Source organism: Monodelphis domestica, chromosome 6, assembly GCF_027887165.1.
Source record: "Monodelphis domestica isolate mMonDom1 chromosome 6, mMonDom1.pri, whole genome shotgun sequence".
Classification (NCBI taxonomy): Eukaryota; Metazoa; Chordata; class Mammalia; order Didelphimorphia; family Didelphidae; genus Monodelphis; species Monodelphis domestica.
The window spans coordinates 162494600-162519605 of NC_077232.1; the positions used below are offsets into that span (position 1 = coordinate 162494600).

At 34.8% G+C, this 25006-nt stretch overlaps 1 pseudogene; it reads right to left on the reverse strand.

Annotated features, from left to right (window-relative positions):
- Nucleotides 1-343: 343 nt before the first annotated feature.
- Nucleotides 344-25006, reverse strand: part of LOC100617595 (alpha-1,3/1,6-mannosyltransferase ALG2-like) — a 36909-nt pseudogene continuing 12246 nt past the window's right edge.

The window sequence follows — 25006 nt, forward strand, 5'->3', positions numbered from 1 at the left end:
TCAATATACAATGAATCCATTTTGTACCATATAAATTTTGGAGTGCTTTATTATTTTGGAAGTATGACTGAATCTGTAAACCAGGTAAATTAGTTTATTCAATCTAATACTAGCTAGCATTTATGTACTTTCATATTTGCAAAGCACTTTACAGGTGTTATTTCATTTGATCCTCAACAACCCTATGAGGTAGGTGTTATTATCTCTATTTAACAAATGAGAAAATGGAGGGAGAGGTTATACAAGTTGCTTATGGTCATATAACTAGTATGTGGCTAGACAGGTTTCAAACTCCTGTCTGCCTGTCTTCAAATCCAGCACTTGAATCAGCTATACCAACCACCTAGCTGCCCCTAGAAAAAGGTTTTAAAGGGTATAATAATTCTGTTAATTTACTTATGCATTGGTATAGCTAATTTGTAAAAGCTTCTAATACAAATTCAATTTTCCCTTTACTCTGTATCTTTCTGCAAACCCCATTGTTGTTTTTAAGGAAGGTTTTCTAATACGTTTTTCCACTGCTTTAGAAAATTGTGTTGGGTCAGGTTCACATAAAAAAACCCTGTTACATTATCTACAATAGCTTTCAGAGGTCCAGCTGAATTGACTACAATGGCAGGACACTGCATATACATGGTTTCCAGAGGAACTATACCAAAATGCTCATTGCTTGGTGTGGAAAGCACACAAGCACAATTATGGAGAAGAGAGAGACTGTCTGTGTGTTTGAAAAAGACTTCAGGAATGTAACATGGCGGCTAAGGTTAAATTGGTTAGCTGAATTTTTAAATAGTATTCTACATTTTCCAGGAAGCATTCATCATAACCACCAGCCATTATTAGATGAACCTTTTCCCATTCCTGAAGATCTAATCTCCCATGGAGTACTGCATCTAAAGCTAGAGTTCAGTTTTTCTTTCTTTCATATCTGTTGATTGAACGAAACATAAACTTCTTCCTTTTGGGAATTAAATTTTCAAGATCTGAAGGCACTGTGTTGTCAAAGCTGCTGACATTCAAAGAAGGGTAGAGGACATCTGGATTGATGTGCGCCAGGGACTTGCAAGTATTTAAAAACAAAACAAAAACATTCACAGTAAAGCAGCTGTTGACCACAATGCAGTCCGTCATGCCAGTAGTATATTGGGAGTATTATGTATAGTATAGTATTATGGGAGCTCTATAGAGTCATTTAAGAAAAGAATTTCTCTGAGTGAGAAGTAAATCAGGAAAATGACAGTAAAATAGTATCTTCTTCCAATGTCTGGCCTGTTTAAACACTGATCTCAGGGTTTAAATACAAGCAGATACCTGTTTGCACAGGATTAAGTTCATCTCCTTGCTCCTCAGTAGCAGCATGTAGAGGTTCAGGTAGACCACATGGAGGTAGGCACACAGGGAGGTGCCGCGGCAGCCCCAGCCCAGGCTGTGGGGCAGTCAGTCTTGGGCACAGTGTGCCTGCAGCTGGCGGCTGTTTGAGAAGCAGTGGGCTGGGTCATAGTGTGCCATCCACACCTGGACACCACAGCCAAGAGACTGCCAACCCCGCCTCCAGCACCAGCAGCCTAAGCCAAAGTCTAGGTTTAAGAATATCACTGAGGAAACCCGAGGGCAGCCCTCCAGCCTCCCTTTGCATTCTAGCTCTTTTCATAGTGATTGATATTTATATATTGAGCCTCTTGAACTAGATGAGACATTTAATTAAGAAATGCAAAGGGTTTGGCCTGTTTTTTTTTTTTTTTACTTCAAGACATTCTTATTAAGTACATAGTATGTGCCCAGGTATTGTTATACAATCTTAGGTTACAAAGAAAGACAAAAATAAAGAAATAAACAAAAAGTCAGCATTGCAAGGAGTATATATAAATTGTTGTTCAGTCATTTCAGTAACAACTGATTTTTTGGCACATTTGAAGTTTTCTTGGCAAAGATACTGAAATGGTCTACCATTTCCTTTTGCAGCTGATTTTACAGATGAAAAACTGAGGCAGATAGATAAGTGACTTAGACAGGATCACAAAGCTGGGAAGCATCTAGACAAGAATTCAAATCAGGAAATTGTCTTCCAGACTCCATGTGCAGCAGTGTAACCATTGTGTCACCTAGCTTTGTCAATATGTAAATAACTAGGTATATTTAAGGAATGTGTATAAATCAGTTGAAGTTAATTTGAAATGGGAGGACCTTAGCAACTGGAGGATAACAAATCTCAAGGAAAGTGGAATTTAATCTAAAATTTGAGAAGAAAAGAAAATTGAGAGGTGAAGTTAAAGCACCATATTATTTAGGCATGCTGGCCCCAATGCAAAATCTCAAAGTCAGGAGATGAAGTAATATGTTTGACAAACATCAAGGTGGCCAGTATAACTGTATAGTAGAGTTGGTAGAGAAGACTAAGCAATAAGAAGTTCAGAAAAGTAGGAAAAGGCAAGATTATGAAGAGCTTTATGGACCAAAAAGAGGATTTTGTGTTTTAACCTAGACATAATAAAAAGCCCCTGAAGTTCATGGGGGTACAGGTTAGCTGCTCACACATCAACTTTAGAAAAATCACCTTAGAAGTGAAAATTGTATTAGACAGAGAATACCTGTGAGGCAAGAGATTGATTGCAGCAAATGAGGCAAAAGGTGAAATTTTAAAGAAAGAAACAAACATTCTATTAAAATGCAAAATATTATATTTTTGTAGATAAGGTAACTTCTTCAGTCAGCTAGGTGTTAGGGTGGATAGAACTGTAAGTGTGGGGTCAGGGAAACTTACATTCAAAGAGAGCCTCAGTCACTTACTAACCAAGTCCCTTGATCTCTGTCTTTCTCAGTTTCTGCAACTGTAGCTGAGAATGACTATAGCATGTCCTCCATAGGGTTGTTGTCAAGATAATGTAAGGTAGTATTTATAAGTGCTTGGCACATAGTAGGTGCTATCAATTATTATCATTAGGCATAATCTTGGTTGTGATTGGTAAGAGTCTTCAATATTTCATTTCAGAAATGTAGTTTAGGAGTCAACGAACTCTATTACTCAGTTAAATCTTTCACTTAATATTTGCTTGCCAATATTATTGCCAATATTATATAATTGTCAATATATAAATGCCAATATAAATGCCAATATAAATATATAATGTAATAATATATAAAATATAATTATATAATTTCTTTTATATGATTTCTTATAGTAAGGTAATATTTTGATGAGATCAATCTTTAACAGAGACAATACAAAGTTTCTCTTTGCCTTGCCATCTGTCCTTCTGTCCTCCAACTCTCTACCTATAATAACATATCTGGAGGCACTTCAACATATTTCAGGCCAGCTAAAGTCTAAGTGTAGTCCAAATTTACAGATGGGATAGTTATGAGTATACAAATTACAGCTGTGACTAAATACATCAGTACACACTGTTGATGAGACTCTTTTGTTCAGGCTTGATGATGATATGATGAAACAGGATAGAGATAATGGAATAAAATTATACTCACATATGCCTAATTCAGGAAAATATATCTCTGTAATCAGAAATACCAGAGCAGAAAATGGTCATATTCAAAGGCTACATTAGTTACCAAATGGAAGAATTTGGTCACCAAGGGACTGTACTAGAACTATTGAGTGAAAAAAAAAAAAGATTATTCATAACAATTAGCAAGAATTCATATATCTATATAGATAAGTATGTATCTAGGAACATAGATACATACACTTTCCCTCTACCTATATATGATGTATATATGTGTATGTATATGATATGTTCATATGTATAAGATACATCATATTTAACATATATATCTTCATATTTTACTGTCAGTGTCTTATATTTTGTGTCTTTCTGTGCAGATTAATACCACCATTATTAAGAAACTCCATAAAAAGTTTAATTTTGTCAATTCTTTTTGAAATTCTTCAGATCAATAATATTTGGGAAATTATGAGTTATTTTTATGTAAAATAAAGGATCTTCATCTTTTCTATTTTTGAAATTTTTAATTATTTTATATTTATATATATTTATATTTATATATATTTATATTTATATATATTATAGAAGGAATTCATAATTTTATTTCAAATATATATCCTTTTCTCTCCTATCAACATGACGGTATACCGAAGTCAGGGTTAATAGAGACATAACAATTGGCCCCAAATATCGAGTTTCAAAAAATATATATTTTAACTATAGATGTATAATTTTTATTCTTTATATGAATATGTGCAATATAGCATGAAATTATCATTGATCAATCAAAAAATTTAATATCTATTGGTTTTAAATATTGTATAAATGGATATTACTAGTAAGGTGATGGCATGAGTCTGTGCAGCATCCCTTCAAAACAACACAAAAAATATACAAGGTATAAAATTACACAAATTGTAAGAAAAACATGAAGTATCAAATAATCCCATACAATGTATAGCCTTAACTAAAAGCAAATACTTTAACTATATGTACTATCTCCAGTATGTTGGGGACCCATTCCAGAAAACTTTAACAAGGCTTCTTTTAGAGTAGAGTTTCTTAATCTGGCTCCCTGGACACTATTAAGTTTTCCATGGAGATATCTGAGAGTAAAATAGAGTAAAACAAAGTTCCTAGTCAATTGTTAAAGGTAGTAATCAATACAATATATTTTACCTTATAAAAAGCAGGCTTAAGGAATGTACTTTCCCAGACTATAACAACAGATGGTCAGGGGAACTAGGGGATGTCCCCTCACGGATGGGATAAACCAGGTGCAGGATAAGATATACAAAGGAAGGTTCATCTTCCCAATTTATGGTACATCTAGTCTGTGTCCAAAAAGGCATGATTGCCCTGGTCAGTTTCCTCCAGTCATTAAGGCCTTATTTCACTTATTTTAAACTTAAAGCCATATATCCTTCATTAGCTTTGTATGAGTTCATTTTATCTTTTCACCTTTCTCACACATGTAAACCTATAAAAACTGTAACTTTGCCTCAAGGTGGGTTTCACTAGGAAAGGTGCCCTGGCCAGTTAGGTACATATTATTATTAATCAATATATTAATAAGCAAATATTGGTTCCATTAATTGAACTTCTGGGTGTCCAGACTCAGTTAATGAAGTGCCCCAATTCAAGAGGGCATATGAACTTGGATGGGGAAAATAATCAACTTTATATTCTTTAACTTCTAACTGAATTTTATAATTTTTCAGGCATTTTTAAATATTCTGAAAAAGGAGTCCATGGAACAGATTTCAAAAGTTTCTATGGCATAAAATGTTAAAGAAAAATCATGAAACCCTGTCTTACAGTTTTGACTGTTGTGACATTTATCTGTCACTTCTGGACAATGATTTAGCACCTCTCCTTTTTGCTCCTCATCAAAGAAGTGGCATTATCACATTCATTTTTAGATATCTGTGTGGGGAATATCCAACATTTTAGGACTAAATAAAAGGAGGGGTTCCAAGGCTGAGTGGACAAGAATTATAAATCCATGTTTGCCACTCCCCCTTAATATGACACAAAATGGAGATTTAGCCAACACTTTTCTAAAACTCTTTCCCTTCCCCTCTCCATGTGAAAAGGAGAGTGGAACCATTCATTCTAAGTGGCTTGTTAATGAGAAACCTATAGCAGTGGTTTAAAGAAAAGGCCTCAGGTTATGCAAATGCCTAAAATAATTTTTTTCAAGAATATATGTGAATACAAAGAAAACTGAGAGTGAAACATTAGACATAAAATTCATAGATACATACATACATAGACTGATAGATAAGTACATTGACAGATAAAATATTTTAAGTACTTATTTGCCACAAACTATGCAACAACTTAGGGATAATAATATAACATAAAAATCTTTCCTCAAGCGTCCTAAACTCTTATATGTGAAAACAACATGTAAAAAGAAACTGAATGGGGGAAGGCAACAGGGAGTATTGGACTGATTCAGATTTGAAATTATCTGGCATGGGTACTTCCTGAAAGTATTTATTCTTTTGGAAGAACATACCAGTGTAAAGAGGAAGCTGTATGGGATTGGAATATCCCAAGAGCATGAGGAAATCCCAAATAGCTCCAAAGCAGGGAAGTTTCTAAAAAAAGAGAAGGGAAGTTTGGAACATTAAAAAGTAAAGAAATTGAAAAAAATTAATAGGACAAAATCCTTAAATTAAAAAGATTAGAAAAAGTAACACATCAGTTCTATATTTGTCAAGGGTTTGAACTTAAAGAAAGGACACCAAATGATTTAATGATCCAGGATGATACTAAATTAGTGAGTCTATATGCCAAATTATTACTAACAATAATCTTGGTTATTGAAAACATAGGGAAATTTTTCATTGAAATATGTTATAGAACACCAACATTGAGAAAGTCCAAGCATTTGTTTCAATAAAATGTAATGTATATATTTTAAAATACCAATGTTAGACCAAGAGTATTGCCAAAGATCAATAATTGTCAATGAAATCCAAGTTAAATACCTAATATTAGATACTCAGTTCTGAGAAATGAAATAAAAGGAAATTACAGTTTGACTCAGTGCAAACACACTCTGAGAAATTTGACTATTTACCCAGTGCATACACTCTAAAGGAAACCCTCAACAGAAAGAAAAACCCCCGTGCTTTCAAAATCTGTGGAAACTGGCTGTTGAGAATTGAAATGTAGCTAAATCCACTGCATATGGCACCTTGGAGAAGTCAGGCACAGTATTCCCACTACCCCAAAGATAGAACTGAAACCCAACATATAAACAAAATCATGAAAAGGCCACCACTTCCTCCCTGCCACATGAGGAATAGAGAAAGAAAAGGCCTGACCCCAGAAAGCTATTTCAATTAAATGAAAGATGAAAAATATAAGATCAGAGGAAGACAGCAGTGCCAGAATGGAAATGTGCAAATACTCAAAGGCAAATATGAAAAGATGTCTTGATGAACTCCTAGAAGTGATCTAGAAGAGAATAAAAAAGAAGCTTATCAGAAAAATTAGAAAAGTAAATGAATGATAAGAAAATTCAACAGCTTTCAGCAAAAATTTACTGAAGAAAAGAGTACACACAACTTCTAATAGTGTCATTTCAGACAATCTGAAAGCCTGACAGCCTAGTATAATGTCTTCACAGAAGGTCAGATAACATGATGTTTAAAAGTAATTGACAAGCTAAAGGAAGAGGTGTGGCAGGGTTTGAAAAGTGAGGGCAGGGAATGAAGTCATCTGCTTTGCTTCCCTACCTGTCTCTAGGCTGGTGTTTTGCTTTGAGCTTCTCCTTATCTCATTTGGTCATCTCTGGCATGCCTCAGCCTGAGCCATGTAAATGGAGAATCAGATCTATCCCTAAAGTAAGAAGGGCTGAGATCTCTCTTTCTCTACCCCTGTTGGTTTCTCTCTTTACTAATAAATGCTTATAATCTGGTAATATGTCTTCAGGTCTTTTTTTTTGTTTGTTTCTAACAATGCTCTAGGGGAAGAAACATGCATTTAGTGAAACAGAAGACTTCTAGGTATTCCCCACAAATGACCAGAGGTAAAAAGAAAATTTGATGATCAAATTTTATATTCAAGTAAAGCATAGAAATGTAAAAAGAAAGGAAAAAATCTCAGTAATTCAACAGTAGTAAACAAATCACATTCCTATGTTGGAAAGCATTTACTAGGATACGTAAAATATTATGATATAAGAAATTTTCATGGCATTTAGTATACTTAATATAATCAAAGAGAACAATGGGGTTAAAGTGCTTGCATCATAAGATTAGACTATAATTAATATATTTAAGATATCAAAGATAAAAGAGACAAGACAATCAAGGGATGCAATGAGAATAAACTCATAGAATTATTGGATAAGGTGATAAATAAGATAACTAAGATATTTATGATACGTGAAGTACCTAAGGTACTTAAATCACTTAAGATACTTAAGGCATGAAAATGCTTAAGAACTCTATCACTGTTAGGATAATGAATAGGAGAATAGGAGCATACATAGACAGAGAGCATGGAATAAGTTGAAAAAGATGAGATGATATTGCAAAATGAAAGCAAAACATAATCAAGAGTTTATAAAAAGATATAAACTTGGAGAAGAGAAAAATAGTTAAATTTGAGGGTAAATTATCTCACATAAGTACGCATGTATAAGAATCAATGCAGTAGAATGGAAGATGCAGGTTGGTAGGCAATATTTGAACTTTACTCTCATCAGAATTGACAAAAAGTCCAAATACCTGTATGAACATGGCTAGCTATAGAAATCTATCTTGTATTATATGGAAGTAAGAAGGGGAAGGGGAATAAGAAAAGGATGGGATAGATAAATTGGAGGGTGAACTCAGGGACATGGTAATCAGAAGCAAAATATTTGTGATCAGGGAAAGACTGAAAGGACAGGAGGAGGTGAATAAATAGGAGGAAAATAAGATGGAGTTAAACAAACTAATAACTGTGAGCATGAATGAGATTAACTCACCCAGAGAAAGAAAGAAAGAGGATAGCACAGTGAATTAAAAGTAATAGTACCACATTATGTTGTCTACAAAAAAGGCAGTTAAAAGTAGGAAGACACATATAGAGTTCAGGTATAAAAGCTAGGACAGAATCTATTATTCTTCAGGCAAGATTAAAGAAGCTAGGGTAGCAATTATGATCTCAGACTGGTTATATGGGAATATTATTGTACCATAAGAAATGACAAACAAGATCATCACAAAAAAAGTCTGAAAAGACTTATATGAAATGTTAGGAAGTGAAATGCGGAGAACCAGGAGAATGTTATACATAGTAACAGCAATAAAATATAATGATCAAATGTGAATGATAACAATTATCAGCAATGCAAGGATCTCGTATAAGTCCAAGGGACTCATGATGAAAAAGACATATCAACTGCTCTAGAAAGAAATGATGAAATTAGAATGTACATTGAAGCAGGACATTATTTACTTCATTTGTTCTATGAGTTTCTTCTCAAGTATAGTCAATAGGTGATTTTTTTTTTTACATTATGGCCATGGCACTATGCATTGTATAGTAACACTTATACAACCTATATCATATTTCCTGTCTTCTTCAGGAAGATGAGTGGAGAGAGAACATGAAACTCCAAATGTCAGAAGCCAATCATAGAAAATTATACCAACATATCTAGAGAAAACCTTGGAAATTACTATTGCTAAAAAATCAAAGAAAAGATAAGAATATGAAGTTGAAAAAAATAAATATACTGGAATGCATCTAAGAAATCATGTCCTGAAAAGATCACTTGAATCAACAATGAAAATTCATGTACTTAACAATAAAATAAAACTGTTTTAACAATTTCTCCAAAATAAACCTTTGTCATCCTGGTCAAATCTATTCTGAACTCAGAATTTTTAAACTGCATCTTTTTAAATGCATAAAATGTAATGCACAGGATTAGAATTGGAATCATTTACATTGAAATAGTCTTATTATTTTAAATATCATTTAACCCAAGTAAAAACTTTTAAAATAGAGACATAAGAACATATGACATTAAAGATTTAAAAGATAAATAGGGAGGAAAATGGACCCAGAAAGAACAGCTTAGAAAACATACATTGTAAAAATATTCTTTTAAAATGTATACATTCATATGTTACTCATGTGTAGATATGTAAATGTGTTTATATGTTTATAGACATTGACAGAGAGAAAGTGAGAGGGATGAAAAATAGTGTCTGAAGAAAAATTTAATATTTCCCAGGTGATTCAAAAAAACATTATTTGCAATAATGATTTCAATCATTGTCAAAAGAGATAAGCTGTAGAACATTATTATTAAAGAAACCAGAGAAACAGTATCATTAATATATATTTTGTTTGTGTCCCCTCTAGCATTTAATAGAATGTTCAACTTCAACTCCAAATAATATAGGTATGAATTTTTTAAGAATTTAAGAATCCTGAATATTACCTTCAAGTAATTACTGTTTAAGGATATACTTTTCAAAAACAAGTTTTCCAAATGAACTCTTCAACTGTTTATTACTCAATTACTTTAAAAGAAGTTGCCAACCTATAAGTCCATGTATCTAACAATATTTTCTATTTGATTGGAGTAGGGTTTTCAAGCTTGTGGCTCAAAAACAAAGTTAGAATATATATATATATATATATATATATATATATATATATGTGTGTGTGTGTGTGTATTTCTTCTTCATTTCAAATCAAACCACCTAGGGCAATTCATTTCTGGTTGAGAATAATTAAAAACAGTAAAAAATGAATATGCTCAAAGATCCAAAATTGAAATTGAATTTAGTGGGAACTCTTTCATTTATTCAAAAATCAACATCTCTAACTTGGTATGCTATCTTTTTGAAATAGTGTGTTCAGAATTATTTAAGACCTGTTTATTCAACCAATAAATCTTTATAGAGTGATTATTATATACAAGTACTAGGGATAGAAAAACAAAATTGAGAAGAATTCTTGCCTTCAAGTAGCTTACAGAATAATTTGGAAAGACCACAAGTAGATGTTGTAAAAGGGAATTCTTTGTTTTCTTCATCTATTCAAGTTTACACTTGTGAAAGAGAATCCTTTATTCCCTTTCTCTGTTTTGAGTTAACACTTGTTTAATAATAACTTAAGTACTGCTACTTAATACCTCACCAGATTGTGGACACAGGATTAACTCTCCTTTGTCTAATTTTGAATGCAATCAACAAAAGCTTGAACACCCTATTTAGCACTATGTGGAATAACTCAAAAAACACTTAGTGAATTCATACCCTCAGATTATCAGTCAATCAGGAAACTGTGAACTCTTTTTTGATAAATATTCACCTTTCCAGAAGGTGAGAAGTGATTCCCACCAACTCTGCCCCCCTGGGAAGAACTGGGCAATTTGGAAGCTGTGATTGGCCATTGTGAAGAGGGGAAGAGACCAGGAGCCACTATAAAAGATCCTGAATTTTGGAGGCTAGGGAAATTGACTTCAAGAAGGAGTTGGACATCAAGAAGGAAGTTGACTTCAAGAAGAAGGTTGGCTCTCATGTTAAAGTCTCATGTTAAAGATAGTGTTTTAGCTCATCACTGAAGAAACATAGGAATTATAATATACAGAACTTCATTTTATGATGCCTTCCTCATTATGTTGGACTACTCTTACACATTAGACATTATAATACCAAGTTGTATATTCAAAAACTTTTCCCCTAATTTGGTAAAACTGGAGAATTTGAGTTCTACTACATTAGCTTCCAAAATTCCAAGGACACTTTCATGTTCAGGTGAAGAATATGTTAGTGGAGAACTTAGAGTATATACTAGTCACATTCAATTATGAAGGTACTAATTAAACTTTCTAGACCTAAAGTTGATTCTGTAAGCTACAATAATAACTCATCAAATCTCTCATTAGTCTAACCATTAGGATATTTCAACTATTACCCTAAGAAGTAATATGATTAATAATTTAAACAAGCCTTTTTATACATTTTCAAGATTTTCAAACTCCTCTATCTAATATAATGTGATCATTATATAAATTATGAGTGAAATAAGATGACTGCAATTATAATATTAATCTCATTTTATAAATGAAGATACTGACACTGAGAGGATAAATGACTTCATCAGGATCACACAGGTAGTAAGTGTTGAGATAAAATTTTATCTCAGGTCTTCCATATTTAATGTGCAGCAATCTTATACCATGAACTATCTAGCAGACCATTGAGATAGTGAAGTAGTTAAATAAAAAAGAGATAGGAATCTAAAGAGATGCCTTTGCAAAAACAAAAGATGAGAAGTAGCCATATTAATAAAGATCCTTTGTCAACCTTTATCAATGGGGGTAGAGGGAACAAATGGAAATTATAATAGGACAGTATCACATATCACATATATAAAAAGCAAAAGGTTCAGCAAGTATGAGATGATCAAAAATACCATTAGGTTTGTCAAATATAAACTTTAATGAAAGCAGTTTCCATAAAGTAATATGTTAGCAGCTAGGTAAGGGAGAAAATGAGTAAAGGCTGATTATGCATGGAATGCACTGAATAAACCTAACAGCAAAAAGAAAGGTAGTCACTGAAGCTGAGGAGCATGTTCAGAAAAAAATATATATATATATAAATTAAATAACATAGATTGAAAGGTGAGAGAGGTGAGGATGTTAGCATGAAGAGAATAGGAGATTGTGATGGGAAATAAGAATGGCATTGCCAAAGTCAAACAGCAAAGGTTGTGAAAGAGCAGATGAAGGAAATTCCATTCTATTTAAAGCTTATTAGAAATCAGGTTATAAGATTAGAATGTGAGAGAGATAATTCTAGGAAAGAGTTAATCAGTCACTCAATAACATTCATTAAACGCCTACTATATGCTAGGCACTGTGTGACATGCCAGGAATTCAAACACTAAAAAAAGACAATTTCTATCCTTGATGAATTTATAATCTGAAGAGTTCAGAAACCATATATCTCAAATTAGAAGACACAGGTTCAAATTCTGTCTTTTTTGCTCATTACTTATGCATATGACTATGGATCCCTTCATTTGTCTGGCCAAACTTTTCTTCTCCATTTTAATATAAGGTTGTATTAAATGGTCTTCTGAATTCAAGTGCCATAGTGCTTTCTCATTGAAGGTTGCCTTCCATCTAGTTTACATACATATATACGTATATACGGACATATAGATGTGTGTATGTGTATTTACATATATGTCTGTATATCTGTCTATGTATATGTATACTGTAAAAAATAGACTTGAATACAGGACTACAATCCCCATAAGCCTTTGCTCCACTTCCCCAAAATGCTTTGTAATCTCAGGGAAATTCTCAGGTGGGCCAAGATCGAGAAGGTATTTAACCTAGTGGCAAAGGTTTTTGGGTCTCTTTTTGGACTTCCGTTTTGGAGCAGACATGGCTCTTTCCATAATGTAGGTGAGGTCTTACCTAGGCCTCTGGCCTAGGCATGTTTACTTATCCTGTATTTTCTTTAATCCTTAATCCTTAATAAACCTCTAAAAATTATAATACTCCTTGCAGAGAGAAACTAATTTCTACCTGCCTCAGTCTCCCCTAAATTTTAATCATTACAATACACATATGTATATATGGGTATTTATCTTGTATGCACTGATTTATGTGCATTATGTCTCACATATCAGAAGGTAAGTTCATGAGGGCAAGGAATAATAATGTTTTTTATATTTTTTTACAGAGTCTAGAACCATGCCCTAATTACAGCAAGCACTTCATTAATGCTTATTGATTTATTGGCTGGTCCTCTTTAAACATATAAGTACATAAAAAGGCAAAGAATTGAATCAATATAAATAAATTAATAAACAAAGTAATAACTACAATGTATTATAAGTTCATGGGGGAAAAAGCACAAGTACTGATGGAGGAAACTGAATGTTTCCTCCTGAATGTTATGTAGGAGATAGAATTTAAGTTAATCTTTGAAGGAAACTGAATTCCAAGAGGCAATGGTTAAGTGGAATGCATTCCAATCATCTTGATCAATTGTGAAATGCCAAGGAAATAGGGATGGCATGTTGTGTATTAGTAACAACAAAAGAAACAATATGAGTATATCGTAGAACCCTATAAAGAGGAGTAAAGTATAATGTGCTAAATATAAACATATGGAAATATATCTAAAAAGAGCAAGAAAATAATACTGTTTGACCAGATAGAAGTCTAAATGATGGAAAATGCACAGAATTTATAAGGAAAGAAGATAGATGTCTTTTCAAAGGCATTTAGTTATTCCAGATACAATGTTATTCCACAGAGGAAAATGACCTTAAAGTGAATATGAATGCCATCTGTACAGTATCTATAAATATCCTTAAATAGCTTGCTCAATTTTATTTGACATGGTAGAGTTTTAGGTGTGCATAAATAATATGTATGAATTTATTCCTCATAAGTACCTATGAGCTTTTAAAATATTTATCTCCAAAGATTTTCATTTTATAATCTTGATAACATTTTCTTTTAAAATGTTGAAAATAGATGTTCATTCAAAGCATTTTGAATTATGCCCCATCTGGAAACTATTTAAAATCTATCTTAAGTGTTCTTAACACCAAGAAATATTTACATACATTTGTTATACTGAATAGAATCTGTATTTTACAATTATTTTCCACCTTATGACATTTAGCTTTTTTCCCTTTAATTCATAATATCTATTTGATAATATAAAGCAAATGACTTACAGATCTCTACCACAGAAATATTGCTACTTCAGTCAAACTATTTCTTCTTTCCCCTCTTTTTGTTCACTTTTATTCTGATGCTTGGGGGTGTATGGGGTGCTCAGGGAGGGGTAGTATCTCTGGTATGGAGGCCTTGTCGTGCCCTCCTAGGGCAGCTCTCCGGCCTCTGACCCCCACCTGACACCCAGCTCTCACTTGTGCCTCCCAGTAGCTGCTAGCATGTGGCAGTGGCCACACCCCGGGCAATGGCTTCGCCAGGCCGGCCAAACCTTGTGAGGGTAGCCATCGGGTCATCGACCCATGGTGAACCAGGGCTTTGCTCACCCAGCATGTGAAGACTGCTTCGATTGAACAGATGGAAGAAACCAATAAGAAGGTTCAATGGCTGAGAGGGCGACTTAGTGAAGCACTGTGGAGTGCTTAGGGCGTGTTGGAGCACAAAGGACAACACGGCCATCCACATCAGGACATTACTTGATAGAGAGAACACCCCAAGACCTGAGAGAAGAATAGCTCTAATCGGTAAAGAACTGGCATGATATAACATCGACATCACAGCCTTAAGCGAAACATGCTTACCAGAAGAGGGATCACTCAGCGAACCCACCACTGGATACCCCATCTTCTGGAAAGGTAGAGCCTCAAATGAAGACAGAATCCACAGTGTTGGCCTGGCCATCAAGACCAGTTTGCTCAAACAGCTGCCAGACTTGTCTGTGGGCATCAGCGAGAGGCTCATGAAGATCCTTTTGCCTCTCAGCAAAGACCGATATGCCATCAGCACATATGCCCCAACACTGACCAGCACAAAGGAGACCATCGAGCAGTTCTACTCTGACCTGAGTACCATCCTGCACTCAGTGCCCACCAATGACAAGCTGATACTACTGGGAGACTTCAACGCCTGCATTGGCCAGGACCATGAAAGATGGAAAGGAGGGCTCGGCAAACACGGCGTGGGTAAAATGAACAACAACGGCCTACTGCTACTCAGCAAATGCTCAGAGTTCGAACTCACCATCACGGACACTGTGTTCAGAATGGCGAACAAATATAAAACAACATGGATGCACCCACGATCAAAACAGTGGCATCTCATTGACTACATCATTGTACGCTGGCTAGACATCCAGGATGTACAGATCACCAGAGCCATGAGAGGAGCTGAATGCTGGACAGACCACCGATTGGTTAGAGCAACTCTTCAAATGCGCATTCCACCTCACCATCCAAAACGCACCCAGACAGTTCGTGCATTTTACAACATGAGTTGTCTTACAGGTCCCTCTTATTTGCAAACATTCCAGTCCTGCCTGGACGACAAGTTGTCTGCCAAGGGACCACTCACTGGAAGCTCAACTGAGAAATGGAACCAGTTCAGAGACACAATGAAGGAAACATCAAAGGCAGTTCTAGGCCCCAAACAACGCAACCACCAGGACTGGTTCCACGAGAACAATACTGCTATTGAAGACCTATTGAGCAAGAGGAACAAAGCCTTTATGGAGTGGCAAAATAACCCAAACTCTGCTACTAAAAAGGACAGATTCAAGTCTCTCCTAGCCACGGCGCAGCGTGAGATCAGGAAGATGCAAGACTGATGGTGGGAAAAAAAGGCAGAAGAAATCCAGTGGTTTCCTGATATGAAAAACTACAAAAAATTTTACAGTGCCCTCAAGACTGTCTATGGGCCATTAAAACCCACCACCACTCCCTTGCTATCCTCTGACGGTGACACTCTCATAAAAGATAAAAAAGGCATCAGCAACAGGTGGAAAGAACACTTCAGTCAGCTTCTCAACTGACCCTCTTCAGTCGACCAAAGAGCCCTTGACCAGATCCCCCAAAACCGCTCCATTGAACAACTTGACATCCCTCCTTCAATAGAGGAAGTCTAAAAAGCCATTGAACAAATGAGTGCAGGCAAGGCACCCAGTAAAGACGGGATCCCAACCGAGGTGTACAAGACCTTAAATGGAAATGTGCTCCAGGCATTCCATATAGTGCTAACCAGCATATGGGAAGAGGAAGACATGCCCCCAGAACTCAGAGATGCCTCCATCATAGCCCTATACAAGAACAAAGGCTCACGAGCAGCCTGTGACAACTACAGAGACATTTCACTACTCTGCACTGCAGGAAAGATCCTCGCCCGTGTTATACTCAACAGACTCCTGTCATCTGTTTCAGAGCAGAACCTGCCTGAATCACAATGTGGCTTCTGATCAGATTGCAGCACCATCGACATGGTCTTCACGGTGAAGCAAATGCAGGAAAAATGCCTTGAGCAGAACCTGAGTCTCTACATTGTCTTCATAGACCTGACAAAGGTGTTCAACACAGTGAACAGGGAAACATTGTGGGTGATCCTCAGCAAGCTCGGTTGCCCAGCAAAATTTGTCAAATTGATCCAGCTCTTTCATGTCGACATGACAGGGGAAGTCCTATCTGGTGGAGAGACTTCCGATCGCTTCAACATCTCCAATGGCGTGAAACAAGGCTACGTCCTTGCTCTGGTGCTATTCAACCACCACCTATTTTTCACCCAAGTATTATGACATGCTGTGATGGATCTAGATCTGGGCTTCTACATCAAATACCAACTGGATGGCTCACTATTTGACCTTTGCCCCCTGACTGCAAAAACAAAGACAACAGAGAGACTCATCCTGGAAGCTCTCTTTGCAGGTGACTGTACTCTCATGGCCCATCAAGAAAATCATCTCCAAACCATTGTAGACAGATTCTCCACCGCAACAAAACTGTTTGGCCTGACTATCAGCCTCAGCAAAACAGAGGTGCTATTCCAACCTGCATCAGGGAGGCCAACTAACCAGCTGTGCATTAAAATCGACAGCCCTAAGCTTTCTAATGTCAACACTTTCAAGTACCTGGGCAGCACCATCACCAACGACAGGTCCCTAGACCACGAGATTAATGCCAGGATCCAAAAGGCCAGCCAGGCACTTGGGAGGCTGCAAAGTCCTCCAACACAGAGGTGTAAGCACTGCGACGAAGCTCAAAGTGTATAATGCAGTGGTCCTCAGCTCGCTCCCATACTGTTGTGAAACATGGACACTGTACCAGAAGCACATGAAACAGCTGGAGCAATTGCACCAACGCTCCCTCCGGTCAATCATGAGGATCCAATGGCAGGACCAAATCACCAATCAGGAAGTCCTCGACAGAGCCAACTCCCCCAGCATCGAAGTCATGGTCCTCAAAACTCAGCTACAATGGTCTGGACATGTCATCCGCATGGACCCACAGCGAATACCAAGACAGGTATTCTATGGTCAACTGTCAGCTGGACTCAGGAAACAAGGCCGACCAAAGAAAAGATTCAAGGATCAGCTAAAGTCCAACTTGAAGTGGGCTGGCATTTTACACCAAAGCAACTAGAACTCGCAGCCTCTGACAGAAGCAGCTGGCGAACCATATTAACCATGTCGCCACCACCTTTGAAGATGAGCGACGTCGACATCTTGCCTCTGTGTGTGAACGCCGACACCAGACAACAACCACACCTCCCATAACAACTGGAGTCCCATGCCCCATGTGCCACAAAATTTGCACCTCAGCCTTTGGACTCCAAAGCCACATGAGGGTACACCATAGATGAAACTGCACAAAGACGATAGTCATTCTCGATCACGGAGAGACTACCACTACCATTCTGATGCTTGATATTCTCTTCTTCCCTTTTTCAAGATGAGTTAAATTCTTATTCATTCTTTAATGTCCAATAGTAATTTAAATTGATACTTTCTCCAAGAAGGCTTTTTTGATATCTGTTGTTGCATCTTCCCTTTCAAGTGTCCAACAGAAGTTTGCTTTGGAATTCTCTAACAAATGTACCATGGAATAGTGTGGATCACTATTAAAAAAAGTATAAGATGTATGAGAGCAAATAAGTGAGTGCTTTATCTGAAATTCTTATCTACTGTTAAACTTTAGTTTTATTTAGTGTTATATAGAACAAATGGTTCTAGTTAAGGGAAGGTCTAATTTAATGCTTGTGGAATAAATTCTAATATTAAGGGAATTGTGGATTGGTTTCAAACACTGAATCTATTTTCTTCCTCACAATGGACTCCTATGCTCTAGAGCAGTATTGACAAATGTTTTCAAGATTACATGCCCAAAGTACAACTTCAAGCTGTGAACCTGCCGCATTATCCTAGACAGCAAAGGAAGGAAGTGCTCACATTTGGATGACTGGACAGAGGGATGGAGCATGCAAAAATGTCCTCAGAAATAGTAAAGAGGGGGAATGGAGCAGCCCTCCTCATGTTACCTTGTCGCCCATGCCAGGGCTTCACCAACATGGCTATAGAATCATGATGGTACTCTGGATTGGATTGATCCACAAGCTGCCTGGCCTATTGTGGAAGGAGTTATGCTCTCTTTCCTTATATCATTTGACTAGTTCAGCCCTTGCTTCATCACTCCAGTGGTAAAACATATATAAAACATATTGTTTTGATACATATCATATCCCTATCCAAAAGCAGGGCTATATAAAAAAAAAATACCCATTTTATAATATGAATTCAGAGTGGAAGAGATGTGTTTTCTATACAAAAATGCTAAATCACAAATCTTGTCAGAATGATTTAAGAATTAGTCTTTTAACTTATAATGAATTTTATAATGACTCTGTGAGATCTAACAGTTAGAACTCATGTATGTACATACTATATTTGGCACTTCACTATCCAAACAACCTTTAGGACATGTCTCAATAAAATGGTCTAGACTTTCGCTTGTTATTTTTTTTCCCCAAGGTTTCTTTTTTTGATGCACAAACACATTTTGTTACTAGTAGACTCTGCTCTTTCTACTATATGCCTTTTATTCTCTACAACTCATAATCTTTTTCAAACATTGATATGTACATTTCAAAGATTATGTTATCTACCATAAAAGAGAAAGAAAAAATAGAAAAGACAGTTATACTGTTGTTTTTAAGCAAGATAAACCAAGGGAGAAGCAGTCTTTTTTAATAGTGGAAGGAATAGATACATCAATGAATACAAATTATATATGTATACCCAGATATATGTGTATATACATATATTCACCATTAAAATACATTTTTCTTTAAATTTTACCTTTTTTACTTTCATTAAGTAGATTTTTAAAATCTGCTTTCTCAATTTATGTTTCTTGATATTTTAAAATATTCTTAGATTTTTGTACTTTTTTGATGCTCTATTATGCACCCCCTCTTCAACCCTACCACTATTTTGTAGAGTGATGTATGGAGAGAGAAAAGGAACCACTAAGATTTTTTCACATATTATTGAAATGCAAATTTTTTTACATCCTCTGAGTTACCACATGTGCAGAAGTAATCATAATTATCAAGGACTACCACAGACAATTTTTATAACTTTTGTAGATGTGAATAAGGAAAAATATATATGCATATATACACATACATGTTATATTTGTGTATATGTAAATATTAACCCCTTCCAATTCTCCATAAAACATTTTACCTCAGATTTGCCTCTCTCAGATTCTAGCATTTTGTCAATTTTTTCTTCACCATCTTCAAATTCAATTAATATTAAGCATGGAAGGTATATTCCCCAAAGGACAAGAAAGAGGTGAAACTAACGACTTGGTTAATTCATCGATTGGATAATCACTATGGATTAAATCAAAACCTTTACCTTTCCTTTCTGCATTAAAGTCACACGATAGATCATAGGGGACTTTAGGCTCTAGAAATTTATGCCAGTGGAGTAAAAGCTTTGGCACATTCTTTCCAGTTGGAAAGGCTTGAAATTCAGGCACAGAGATAAACTTTGTTTCTTATCCAAGGATCAACCTAACTAAATAAAAAAATCATCTTTAGAAATCTGGGCAGCAGATGTATTTTTTCCCTTCTAGAGCAACACATGTAGAACATCTATAAAGGCAATGAGTATGCTGAGTTGAATTGGTGTAGGGAAAACTAATGATGATGTTGCAAAAGTATTGACATGTATCATCACTTTTTTTATTTAAAAGCATGCTATAATTAGACAATATACCTAAAAATGTATCTGACGAATTGATACTTCAATGCTATGACAGGCTTAGAAAATAGATATTGGTTAAACAACTTTAAAAGATATAATATTACACAGATAATTTAATTTTCTGTTCTAAGATACTTCATTTTTAGAGATCTGTTAATCAACAGTCAATCAACAAGTATTTATTAAGCACTTATGTGTCAAGAACAGTTACAGATTGTCTGTCAGTTTCCATCTATAATTTGCCAACATTTCTGGGCAGACACGTATATCTATTCAGCTGTCTATCCAAATGTGGTCCTCAATATAATTCATTCACTCAAGCTCTCTGGTCATTCTGGAACAGTTTCTTGAATGTACTAGGGATTATATTAATAGCCTGTCCTTTTACAGAGGTGGTCTTCACCTATCTTGTATAGATGTCATACCCTTAGCCAGGATTAATAGAGTTAATGTAGCTATTGGAAACTTGATTAAATATTTAACAACACTGGGAAAGTTTATATTTTAATATGTATAATTTTAAAAGATTATTATAAAAGAAGCCAGGACTGCCAGTATACTGCCCAAGTTTAGCTTTCTTTCCAGATGGATGTTTCAGTAACTGGACTACATGACAAAAAATGCCATTTGGCATCATTGCAGAGAGTTGGCATCAGGTTGACTCAGGGTTGGATTAAAAGATGGAAATCATCAAGGATTTAGCTAAACCACTAGGCAGGAATCTCATATTTTTTCTCCTTTTTTGTCATTATGCAATGGGTAGTCTGACCCTTATATAAATCATCTGCAAAGATAAGAAAGAAAAATCTTTGGGATAATTTTTAAGTTATTACTTTATAAAATCAGCCTATGCTTATTGGACATTTACTCTATAAGAAGCCCAATCATAGGCACAAATTAACCAGATAAAAATTTCCCTTTTGTTATCAACTCATTGGTAACACTAATAACCAATGTACTTGGTCATCACTTTCAAAAATATAGCACACCAAATATATTGTACAAGTTAAAGCATCCTATAATTTTACCCTTTGGAATTAATTCTCATTACATCATTAATGACTTTGATTCCTTTCACCCTTCACCTAATTCTAGATTTTTGCAGAAGTTTCTTAGAAGGTTAATTTGTCTTCTTTCTCTATGACTCTCTTTCGATCTATATTATTATACCATGGCCACTCTGGCCTCTTTCTTGCTTAGGGATGATCATTTCATCACATACCCAAAAAGACCTCCAATGAAGAGTTCTGTCTGCTAAATTAATGGAAAGCATTTTATTCTCATTTAAAAAAACCTCCACAACATGAATATAAGTCACTTTTTAAATATTTTGCTCAGCCCAATCACCTCATGTCTTCCATGTAGTAGTCAGACTGAATTTCATTTACAATCCTTTGTTGTTCTGACTTTGTATTGTTTCTCATGCACTATGTTATCCAGTCTTCTTGTCAATCTTTATAACCACAAACTACCTTCTTCATAAGGTCTTCCAAGAAGTTTTATCTAAAAAACTGCTATTCTAACATGCAAAATGTTTTTGTTATCTGATATCATTATGTTTATTTTCTTCTTATCCATTCATCACATCCAAATTACATCATATTTATCTGTTTTATATTGTTATTTGCACCAGAGAAAAGACATCATATATTTTTACATTTATATTTTATACAGATGTAATATAGTAAGAAAGTAACAGAATATTTGTAGAATGGATTAGGGATTGGATAGGAGAGAATGGAAAAGACATTTTTTTGGCCCCAAATGTCTGCTTTATAATGAAAGAATTCCCCAAAGTGCCAGTTTTAATGTATTTGGATGAAATACAAGTATATGCCATTGGTGGCAAGAACCCAAGTCAATATGCTTCTAAATCTGTTTTGATTTCATTAAAGAATGACTAGGCACATATTTAAGAAGAAGAAATATTATTAAGCTCCTACTATGTGCCAGGTACTATGCTAATATGATAATCTTATTTGATATTCTATTTAAGGCTTATCAAAATATTTATTTTGGTTTGTCATTAAATTCAAAAATTTTATGTGAGCTGAAAATAATGGATTTATCTTTTTCTGAGAGGTTGGATTTCCATATTTTTCTTGTTTGGGGGATAGTTAATGATAAAGGGGAAAATGTTTTATATTTCCTTATAAGGATCTTTTAACAGTATTTCTATAACTGGATGTAGTTGTGAGCCTAGTTTAAAAAATATTTAAGAAGAATTGATTGTCACTGGAACCCATGGTTGGATAACTAAGCTAGTCTTATGAAAGACATATAAGAACCATTTTCTGATGAAGTTTATTGGCAGATGCTAATTCCTTCAAATGGCAGGTGAAGCTTTCCAGAGAAACAGCAAGCAATATCTGTGGAGGTAGAGAACAACAACAGTATAAAAAATGGTGAGGGGGACATCTGGGTGTCTCAGTGGATTGAGAGTCAGGCCTAGAAATGGGAGGTCCTAGGTTCAAATCTGACCTCAGACACTTCCCAGCTGTGTGACCCTGGGGAAGTTACTTAACCCTCATTGCCTAGCCCTTAATACTCTTTTACCTTGGAGTCAATACATAGTATTGACTCTAAGATAGAAGGTAAGGGTTTTTTAAAAATAGTGAGAAATAATCAGGTGTTGGAAATGCAGGTCCATCTGTGATAGAACCCAGAGAGAGTTTTTCCTTTTCTTTTTGAGACGGTGTTCCCCAGAATTTTGTAAATAATAATAATAATTTGATAATAATTAATATATTTAACATTTAGATAGTGTTCACTACTTGTTAGATGGTACACTAATTGCTTTACAATTATTATTTTATCTGATCATCCCAATCACCCTGGGAGATAGGTTATTATCCCAACTTTATCAGTGGCAAAACTGAGACTCATTGACATGCCCAGGATCACATAGCTACTACATGTATAAAACATGTTTTGAACTAACATCTTCCAGAATTCAGGCTCAAGGCTCTATTGATCACTCCATATAATATTTTAAATATATATTTATTAATATTAGCATTCACTGGGTTATTATATATAATTATTTAATTTATATATATACATGCATATATACACATACATACATAGATACATAACTACTTGATTGCCTCTTGTTTAATTTGCTCTACTGACCTGATTAAAATATATTTGATGTATGTTTTCTTCACAATGTATTGTTAGAAGATGCACTGGATAAGGTCTTACATCATATTTGCCTAACTATGATTAACCAAAATACTATATACTGGAAATGCTATATTGTGTCTATCAAGTTCCAGAGTCATATAATAGCAATACTGATAATAGGAAAGCATGGTGGAAAGAACACTGGTTGAAGAGTTAGAAGGCAGCAGTATCACATCATGCCAATAAAACTGGTTAACATGATTAAAATGATAAATGTTGGAAAAGATATAGAAAAATTGGGACATCAATACACTATTGGTGGAAATGTAAAACTAATATACCCTTTCTGGAATGTAATCTGGAACTAAGACCAAAAGTCATAAAAATGTGCATGTCCTATAACAAAGAAATACCACTACTAGATCTGTATCCCCCCCCAAAATAATTCAAAGATAGGAGAAAAAGACCTATTGATGCAAAAATATTTATAACACAATTATTATGGTGGCAAAGACATGGAAAAGGAAGGTACATCCATCAATTGGGAGATGATGGAACAAATTATGGTATATGCTTTTGTTATCCTATTGTGCCATAAGAAATGAGAAACAAGATGATCACAAAAACCTGAAAAGATTTATATGTAGTTATAAGAAGTGAAGTGAGCAGAACCAGGAGAGCATTTTACACAGAAATAACACTATATGGTGATCAACTGTTAATGACAGCTATTATCACCAAGGAAAGGGGAGGATCAAAAATAACTCCAAGAAATTCATGATGAAAAAGACCATCCAGCACCACAGAAGGAATTGACAGCATCTAAATGCATATTGAAATATATCATTCATCACTTTATTTCCTTCATTACTTTTTTCCTCTAAGCTAAGCAATATGGATCTTGTTTCACATTATGATGAACATAGAAATATGTATTCCATGATAACATATATTTAGTGTATATCGTATTACTTGCCTTCTTGTAGAGGAAGAATAGGAGTAGGACAGAAAAACCATGGATTGCAAAATGTCAGAAAATCATTGTTAGAATTATATCATTATGTAAAAATAAGTTACAAGATTTAAATTCTAATCTCATTTCTTCAAGTGTGGGTTTTGGGGAAAAATTAATTTCACTAAGCTTCAATTCCCTGAACTAAAAAATTAAAATGTTAGAAAGTTGGCCTCTGAATTTCCAAGCTATATTTCAGTTGTTCATTTTTTTAAATTGTCATGCTTATTTTTGATTATATACTGCTCTTATTATCAGTGTAGTAGTGTCATCTGGATGCCACGTGAATACAGTTGGTTCAAATTATGAAATATAAATTAAAAGTAATGTTATAAAATATGAATTTTAAAGAATCCAATACAACATAGTATGTGCAAGATATATTGATATTAAGTCTACATTCAATCAAAATAGAAATAATTTTAATATGACACCTAAATATATATATATATATATATATATCCATATGTAGGTATAAGATGTTGTTGATTTATCTTTAAATTGACTTTCTTCTTGCTTTCCACTTCTTTGTGCCTTTAAACAAAACATATCAGTGTAATCGTCAATTTGGCCCATCACCATCCACTTGAAGCAATGGACAGATTAATGAAGGCCAGATTTCTGTCTTCTTTAGTGGAGAA